Genomic DNA, 9,868 nt, shown 5'->3' on the forward strand with positions numbered 1-9,868 from the left:
GATGCTGGAGATTGCATGTTAGAATTCTGCAAATTATTGAATGATGCAGAGAGCCTCAAAAGAAGATGGAAAGAATACACAGAGTCACTGTACCAAATGTAAATGGTCAGTGTTCAATCATTTCAAGAGGTAGCATATGATCAAGAATCAATGATAGTGAAGGAAGAAGTCCAAGGAATATTGAAAGAATTGGCCCAGAACAAGGCACTGGGAATTGATGGAATACAAAAGGAAAATTTTCAACAAAGTGAAGTGCCACTGGAAGCACTCATTCATCTATGCCAAGAAATTTGGAAGACAACTATCTGGCCAACTATTAGAAGAGATCCATATTTGTGCCCATTCCAAAGAGAAATGACCCAATGGAATGTGGAAATCATTGGACAATATCTTTGATATCCCATGTGATTTAAGTTTTACTAAAGGTAATACAGAAATGGCTGCAAGTATACATTGACAGAGAACTTCCAGAAGTTGAAGCCAGATTCAGAAGAGGACGTGGAACAAGGGATATCATTGCTGTCAGACAGATCTTGGTTGAAAGCAGAGAATACCAGAAAGAGGTTTACCTGTGCTTTATTGACTATGAAAAAGGCTTTCGACTGTATGGATTGTGACAAGCTATGGACAACACTGTGAAGTAAAAGTATTCTGGAACACTTAATTGTGCTTGAGGAATCTGTACATGGACCAAGAGGCAGTTGTTTGAACAGAACATGGGAACACAGAATAGTTTAAAATTAGGAAAAGTATGTGGCAGGTTGTATTCTTTCACCATACTTATTCAACCTGTATGCTGAGCAGATAATCCGAGAAGCTGGGTTATACGAAGAAAAATGTGGCATCAGGATTGAAGGAAGACTCATTAACAACCTGAGATATGCAGATGATACAACTTTGTTTGCTCTAAGTGAAAAGGACTTAACATACTGATTAAGATCAAAGACCATAGCCTTAGGTATGGATTGCATCTCAATGTAAAGAAAGCAAAAATCCTTACCACTGGACTAATAAACAACATTCTTATCAATGGAGAAAGATTGAAGTTGTCAAAGACTTCATTTTTCTTGGCTCAACCATCAACACTCATGGAAGCAGCAGTCAAGAAATCAAATGACGGATTACATTAGGCAAATCTGCTGCACAAGACCTTTTAAAAGTGATGAAAAACAAAGATGTCAGCTTGAGGACTAAGGTGCACCTGAGGTTAGCCCAGGATCAGACAGTTTTTCATTCTGTTGTGCATAATTTCGCTATGAGTTGGTACCGACTCGATGTCACCTAACAACAACAACAACAACAACATTATTTTAATTTTGTTATTTAAAATTTTTTCCTTTTGTAGTTTTATTATCTATCTATATCTATCTATCTATCTATCTATCTATCTATCTATCTATCTATCTATCTATCTATCTATCTATATTTCCTCTGGGTTTTTATGACTTTTGTTTTTAGTCTTATTTTTTGATCCTCCTTCTATCTTTGTGCAACTCTTTCTCTCATTGCTTTATTGAAAGGAAATAGCAATACAATTTCACCCTCTAAAAAACCCTTCCAATTGGGTAAGAGCCAATACCAGCCAATACACACCAGAACGTTTATAACCAACACTGCTAAAAAACACTCTGAAATGAGCTGTTGGATCAGTAAACAGAGAAGCCTATCTCTTCATCACAATTACCAGGAAGCATTTGGAGAGTGCTTAAGAATATACCCACATACATTCTATATAATTAAGAAAAATACAACAACACTAAAAGGCAGAAGAAAGTTTCTGCTCATGTGTACAAACAAGACACAGCAGCTCAAACAAATGACCAAGAGAAAGAGTTAGAAATTGCTTTCGAGGGAGAAGAGGCTTGGAATTATCATAAAAAGAATTCAGGAGAGTGATATTAAAGTTCATCCAAATGTTCCACAGAAAGGTTGAGGAAAATAAGGAGTCATTCAGGAAAGCACTATAAGAACAATCAAACAAAATAGATATAGCATTGGAGACAATACTAAACCTGCAAAGGGCAAAGGAGATGAGTTGAAGGGATGGAAGCCAGAATTAGTGAGCTTGAAGATAAATGTCTCAATACTGATAGAAAAACAAGCATAAAAAAGAATGAAAAAAAAAATCTGAAGAAAACCTAAGAAAGATGTGAGACAGCATAAAGAGAAATAATCTATGGGTGATTGGAATTCCTCAACAGCAAGTGTACAAAAATCACAGAAAAGATAGTCAAACAGCTGATGGACAAAATGTTCCCTTACATCATGAAAGACAACAAGATAAGCATTTAAGAAGCTGAAGAACCCTAGGAAGGATAGAGGCCAAAATAAAGTCACCAACACATATCATAATCAAACTCTCCAAAATCAAAGATAAGGAATGAATTCTGAAAGCAGCTAGGGAAAAAAAGAAATGTTACCTACAAAGGAAAACCAGTAAGATTAAGCTCTGATTTCTTAGCAGAAATCAAGCAGGAAAGAAGGCAATGGGGAGACATACACAAAACTCTGAAAGAAAAAAAAAAAACTGCCAACCAAGAATCATATACTCAACAAAGCTATCAATCAAATATGATGGTGAAATCAGAACTTTTCTGGATAAACAGAAATGAAAGGATTTTGTAAAAGCCAAGCCAGTGCTTCAAAATATAATAAAAGGAGTTCTTTGGGTTGGGAACCAACAAGAACAGCCAACAAGAGACTGACGTATGTGGTAACATTACCCAGAACACAGTCTAGATATGGAAGAGGCCAGAGCAGAACAGAACAAGAAGAATAAAATTAGTGGATCTAGGATGTCCTGCTATGGTGCTGTGGGTCAATACACCAGACTGCAAAGCCATTTGAACTGCAAGGTGGTGGTTCAAGCTCACCAGCTACTCCTTGGAAACCCTGTACAGGGTCACTATGGATCAGAATCAACTCGATGGCACTTAACAACAACAACAGGATGTCAGTATATGATCAGGACAACTACAAGCAAAAGCAGGGGAAAATATGTTAATGGAGATCCAGGTAGTGAGAAGATCAGGCAGATTTCAGAATAAAACAGACTGCTTTAAAATGTGGAAGAAATTAATAAAGTACAGGGTAACTCCAACGTAACAACGCATCTCCACATCAAAGTAAGAAAAGGAAAATCCAAGCTTTTGGAAACATTAAAACTATGAAGAAATTGACAAGAAAAAGTGCACGCACACAAAAATGAACTCAGCACAGGAAAGCATGCAGAACAAAGAAACTAGCAGCACCACAAAAAATGAACAGCATAATGACAGCTTTTGATAACTACACTTGATGTCAATAGATTAAATGCACCAGTCAAAAGACAGAGAATAGCAGAATGGATAAGAAAACAGGATCTTTCAATATGCCGTCTACAAGAGACACAGCTTACACCCAAAGACAGAATAGATTAAAAATTAAAGGATGGGAAAAAATATACTCAGCTAATGCAATAAAAGAAGTCCTGGTGTGGTGCTGTGGGTTAATGCGCCAGACTGCAAAGCCATTTGAACTGCAATGTTGGCGGTTCAAGCTCACCAGCTGCTCTTTGGAAACCCTATACAGGGTTGCTATGGGTCGGAATAGACTCAACGGCACTTAACTACAACAACAACAATGCAATAAAAAACAAGCAGAAGTGGCAATATTAACCTCTGATAAAATAAATTTTAAGGCAAAAACCTTAAAGGCCTAAAAGACAAAGAAGGGCATTATCTCATGATTAAAGTGTTCACTGAAAAAGAGAACATAACCATATTAAACATCTATGCTTCCAATGAAAGAGACCCAACATAGATAAAGCAAACCCTAATAGAATTGAAGAAAGAAATAGGCAGTCTTAAAATAATAGTGGGAGATTTGAATACAATGCTTTTGAAAAAGGACAGAACAACCAGAAAGAAACTTAACAAAGACACAGAGGAACTAAACAACATAATCAACAATTTGACCTCATAGGTTTGTACAGAGCATTCACTCCAACAACAGTACAATACACATTATTTTCCAGTACACAGGGAACATTCTCTAGAATAGACCTTGTGTTATGCCACAGAGCAAGTCTCAATAAATTTTAAAACATCAAAATACTACAAAGCTTCTTCTCAGATCACAATGCTATAAAATTATAAATCATCTATAGGAAGATCAAGAAAATAAAATCAAATACGTGGAAACGGAATCACACTCTGCTTAAAAAACTACTGGGTAATAGAACAAATAAAATGTGAAATTAAAAAATTCCTAGAAACAAAGTGGCTACGGCGCGGTCAAAGGATGAACTAAGTACATGTTCTGGTACTCCAGGAGGACCCCCCTCACCCCCCGCCGGCCCACCAACTCATAGAGCTACAGCAGAATATCAGATTGGCACCTTTGCTTCTGTGGAGCAGTTCTGGAGGTTTTAATAGCCATATGGTATGTCCCAAGGACCTGAAAGGCCACAGTGACTTCAGGACGATGCAAAAACAAAGAAAAACAATGGTGGCAGGTGGATTATTCAACTGTGGAAGGGCTTGGCGTCCCATTGCTGGGAGAACCTCATCCAGGCCATGCTTGGGGAACAGGTTCATGGTTGGGGAGGAGATCTGTGGGACCGTGGTCTCTGTCCAGTTTCAGGAGAACATTATTTCAATCTAGAATAAGACTGCCAGTCTTTTGAAGCCCACTAGCCACTCCTCGGAAACTTATACAGTTATTTCAGCTTGAGATATGCTGAACATGTTCTTCCCTTTTGGTTTTCTAACTCCAGGTGTTTGCACATTTCATTATAATATGCGACTTTGTCTTCTTGAGCTGCCCTTTGAAATTTTCTGTTCAGTTCGCTGACTTCCTCATTTCTTCCATTTGCTTTAGTATTTCTATGCTGGATAGCAAGTTTCAGAGTATCTTCTGACATCCAGTTTCGTCTTTTCTTTCATTTCTGTCTCATTAATGAAGAAAGAAAATTTTTTTTCCTGTATGATGTTCTTGATGTCATCCCACAGCTCTTCTAGTCTTCAGTCATTTGTGTCTAATGCATCAAATATATTTTTGAGATGGTCTCTAAATTCAGGTTTGATATGTTTAAGGTCATATTTTGGTTTTCATGGATTTGTTTTAATTTTTTTCACCTTCAGCTGGACAGTGAATAAGGAAGACCATAGAAGAACTGATGCTTTTTGAGTTATGGTGTTGGAGGAGAATATTGAAAGTGCCATGGGCTGCCAAAAGAACGAATAGATCTGTTTTGGAAGACGTACAGCCAGAGTGCTCCTTAGAGACCAAGATGGCCAAACTTTGTCTCTCATATTTTGGGCATATTGTCAAGAGGAGCAGTTGCTGGAGAAGGATATCGTGTTTGGTAAGGTGGAAGGTGAGAGGAAAAGAGGAAAACCCCCAATGAGATGGATTGGCCAAGTGGCAGCATTGATGGACTCAAGCGTGTGCATAAGGTTGCTATTGGTCGGTACCAACTCGATGGCACCTAACAACAACAACATCAGCCAGAATTTGCATATGAGCTACATTCAGGCCCTGGCCTAGATTTGGCTGATGATATTGACCTTTTTCACTGTCTCATTCCGCAATTGTAATAAATTTGATTCCTGTGTATTCAATCTGTTGAGTTTCATGTATATGATCACCTTTTATGTGTAAAATAGGTACTTGAAATAAATAAGTCATTGGTCTTGCAAAATTGTGTCACGTAATCTTCAGCATCATTTCAAAAATGGCTGTCATAATTGTAGAAGTGAGCAAACTCAAGTCTATGAGTTTATGTCAGGCTGGAGGCTTCTTCTGACTCACCTAGTTGCAGGGACTAATGAATCCAAGACCAGCAGGAAAGATGGAAGTTTGCTGACGACTCCCAAGATCAGAAGGCAATAAGAGAGCTGCTTGCTCAAGTCCAAAGAACCAGTGATTAGATGACAATCCAGATGTAGGATCCAGATCCAGCAGATAGATAATCATGGTATCTGACTCTCTTAATACACTGTTAGATCCTGTTTGTGAGTATTTTATTGTGGGTGTTTTCAGGTATATTCATGAGAATAGAGCTCTGGTAGCATAGTGGTTACAAATTGGGCTGTGAACCTAAGGTCAGCAGTTCGAAACTACCAGCCGCTTTGTGGGAGAAAGATGAGGCTTTCTACTCCTGTCAAGATTTACAGCCTTGGAAACCTTGTACAGGGTCACTATAGGTCGAAATCGACTCGATGGCACTTAACAACAACAACAACAACATTGTCCTTTTATTTTCTTGTGGTGAAATTGTCTTGTTTTTGTTTCAGGGTCATGTCTGCTTCAGAAAATGCATTAAGGAATATTTTATACTGTTTGTTTTTTTTTTTTAAATCTTTTAGAAAACATTAAATAGATTTGTTGTCAATTCTTCTCTAAATGTTTTGTAGAATTTCCTAGTGAAGCCACCAGACCCAGGACTTTTTGTTGCTATTGTTGGAAGATTTTTGTTATGGTGGGTTTAAAGAAAAAAAAAAAAAAAATTGTTAATTGAGTGAAGGTTTACAGAGCAGACCATCAATTTTACATTAAAAAAAAAAATCTTGGTTTCATATCAATTAATGGCAATCCCCTCAATGTAGCATAAGTTATACCACTTTCTCCATCTGTTTATTATTTCCATTCCTCCTGCTTTTCCAACAATTCTGAACCTTGACCTTTGGTAAATTCTGCCCTTTTGATCTTAAATGGTTGCACTCTATGGTGTGCATACCTCACTATTGTTGGTGTCTCCCCTGTATTGGTTGGTTGGTTATGTGCCATGGAGTCGGTTCCAACTCATAGCGACCTGTATAGGATTTCTGAGGAGCAGTTGGTAGGTTTGAACCACCAACCTTGTCATTCAAATGACCGTGTGGTCCAAATGACCTTGCAGTCCAGAGCAGTATCCTGCAGCACCATACCAGGACTCCACACAAATAATTACAGCCTTAGAAACTCTATACAGGGTACCTATGAGTTGGAACAAACTCAACAACACTTAACAACAATAACAGTACCAAATTGCTTGACATCGGATGGATCTTGGCTGAAAGCAGAGAAAATCAGAAAGATGATTACTTGTGCTTTATTGACCATGCAAAAACATTTGACTGTGTGGATCATAACAAACTATGGATAATGTTGCAAAGAATGGGTATTCCAGAACACTTACTTGTGCTCGTAAGGAACCTGTACATAGACCAAGAAGCAGTGGTTAAATAGAACAAGGGCATACTGAATGGCTTAAAAGATGTGCACCAAGGTTGTATCTTTTCACCATACTTAAAAAGCTTTGGAGTCCTGGTGTAGTGCTGTGGGTTAATGCGCTGGACTGCAAAGTCAGTTTGAACTGTCAGGCTGGCAGTTCAAACTCACCAGCTGCTCCTTGGAAACCCTATACAGGGTCACTATGGGATGGAACCGATTTAACAGCACTTAATAACAACAACATAAAATCTCTATGTGTTGTTAAATGCTGTCTAGTTAATCCTGACCTTGTATAGCATTTCTAAGTGGGTTTGGAGCATTGACCTTGATGTTAGCAGTCTAGTGCTTCTCCTATAGTCCCACACCAGGACTCCTTCAATCTGTGTGCTGAGTAAATAAACTAGGAAGCTAGATTATATGATAAGAACATGGCATCAGGATTGGAGGCAGATTAATTAACTTGTGATATTCAGATGACACAATCTTGTTTGCTGAAAGCCATGAAGACTTGAAATATTTACTGATGAAGATCAAAGCCTTAAGTATGAGTTACAATTCAATGTAAATTAAGTGCTGTTTGAGTTGTTTTCAATTCTTAGTGACCCTGTATAGAATTTCTGAGGAGCGGCTGGTGAGTTTGAGCTGCTGACCTTGTGATTCAAACTGACCTTGTGATTGAGTGCTTATCCTCCAGTGCCACGTAAAGAAAACAAAAATTCTAACAACTGGACAAATAAATAACATCATCATAAATGGAGAAAAGATTGAAGTTGTCAAAGGCATCATTTTGCTTGGATCTGCAAACATCTTTAATGGACGCAGCAGTCAAGAAATCAAACAACATATTGCATTAGGCCTGTATTGCATTAGACCTATCTGCTGTAAAGCACCTCTTTAAAGTGTTAATTTTGAGGACTAAGTTGCAGTTGAGGCTTGAGAAAATATCATATTTGTGAAATGCATGTGAAATATGCATATGAAAGCTAGACAATGAATAAGGAAGACTGAAAAACAAAGGATGCATTTGAATTATGGTGCTGGCCAAGAATACTGGGAGTACCCTGTGTAGACTTCTAGAAAAACAAACAAATCTGTCTTGGAAGAATTTGACTAATTGTTTCCAAGTTTATTCAATTTTCATCACTCTTCTTTTCTTGGGATAGGGAGCAACCTTAGATAGTTGGTTTTGAGCTTTTAAGATTGTTGAGAGGTTTTTGATGGCTGATTCAACTATTTATTATGGGTCTGTTGAGACTTTATATTTCCTTTTGAGTCGGTTTGGGTAAGTTGTTTGTGTAATTTGTCCATTTCATCTAGGTTACCCAATTTCTTGCCATATATTTGTTCATAACAATCATTCATAATTCTCTTTATTTCTATTGAGTCAATGATAAAGTTGTCTCTTTCACTTCTTATTTGGGTTTTTTGTTTTTGTTTTTTTCTTTGTCAGCCTAGCAGGATTTGTCAATAATTGTGAGTATTGTATCTTGTCAAAGAATAAACTTCTAATTTTATTGATTTTTAATATTGCTTTTCTGTTTTCAGCTTCATTTATTTTTGCTTTCATTTTTGTTATCTCCTTTCTTTTGGTGGGTTTAGGCTTAGTTTACTCTTCTCTTTTCAGGTCCTGAAGTTGTCAAGCTTAACTGTGGATAGGTGATCTTTTGTCTTTTTTCTTGTAGGCATTTATTGCTATAAAGTTTCCTTTGAGTACTAGCTTCATTGTACTTCATAAATTTTGGTATGCTGTACTTTTGTTTTCATTTGAATCTAGGAAATTTGTGATTTCTCTTTTGGTTTCTTCCTTGACTCATTGGTAGTTTGTGTGTTTAAAAATTACAATATGTTTATGCATTTCCCAGGATTTTTCTGTTATTGATTCCTAGCTTCAGTCTGATGTGGTCATGAAAATGCTTTGTATGATTTCAATCATTTGTCAATGTATTAAGACTTGCTTTGTTTACCTAACATTTGGTCCATCCTGGAGAATGTTTCTTGTGTACTGGAGTAGAATATATATTGTGCTGAGGTTGGGTGAAGTGTTTCATATATGCCAATTGTGGTACTTGATATGGCTTTTTTATCCAAAGTCTTCTTAATTTTCACCAAGTGATTGGGTGGAACCATGCAAATAAGGTATACAAGACTCTAAGCCTGGGATTGGTTAGTTTTTCCACCCAACTATGTTTAAAAGGAACATCTCAGAAGCAGGAACTGATCCTAGCACCATTAAGAAGGAAGAGCATGTGTGAAGCATGAGATTCTTACTTAGAAAAGCAGCTAAAACAGGCAATGACAAAGGCAGTGGCAATGGGAGATAGAGCAGCTGTGGGCTTTAGGCCCATTGACTAAGTAAAGCTGAGTGCTTATGGTCAGATGATTGCCTTGCAGAATGTGACCTTTGGGCACTCACATATTGGCTAAAAAAGCTTTGTAACACTTGCCCAAGCAGGGCAGAGGCCAAAGGACCACATGGTTGAGAGGGCAAAGACAAGAGTGAAGTGTGCCTGCAATATGGCAAATAAGATGTGTTCCTGACTGAAGAACTGCTGTGTCCTAAGCCTTTTTTTTAAAAAAAAACTCACAAACAAAAAAACCCACTCAGGCATATATAATAAATTACATCTCCAAAGGGCACATTCTGCAAGTCTGCTCCTGGCCACCAGCTCTT

This window comes from Chrysochloris asiatica, unplaced genomic scaffold (assembly GCF_000296735.1).
Source record: "Chrysochloris asiatica unplaced genomic scaffold, ChrAsi1.0 scaffold00205, whole genome shotgun sequence".
Taxonomy (NCBI): Eukaryota; Metazoa; Chordata; class Mammalia; order Afrosoricida; family Chrysochloridae; genus Chrysochloris; species Chrysochloris asiatica.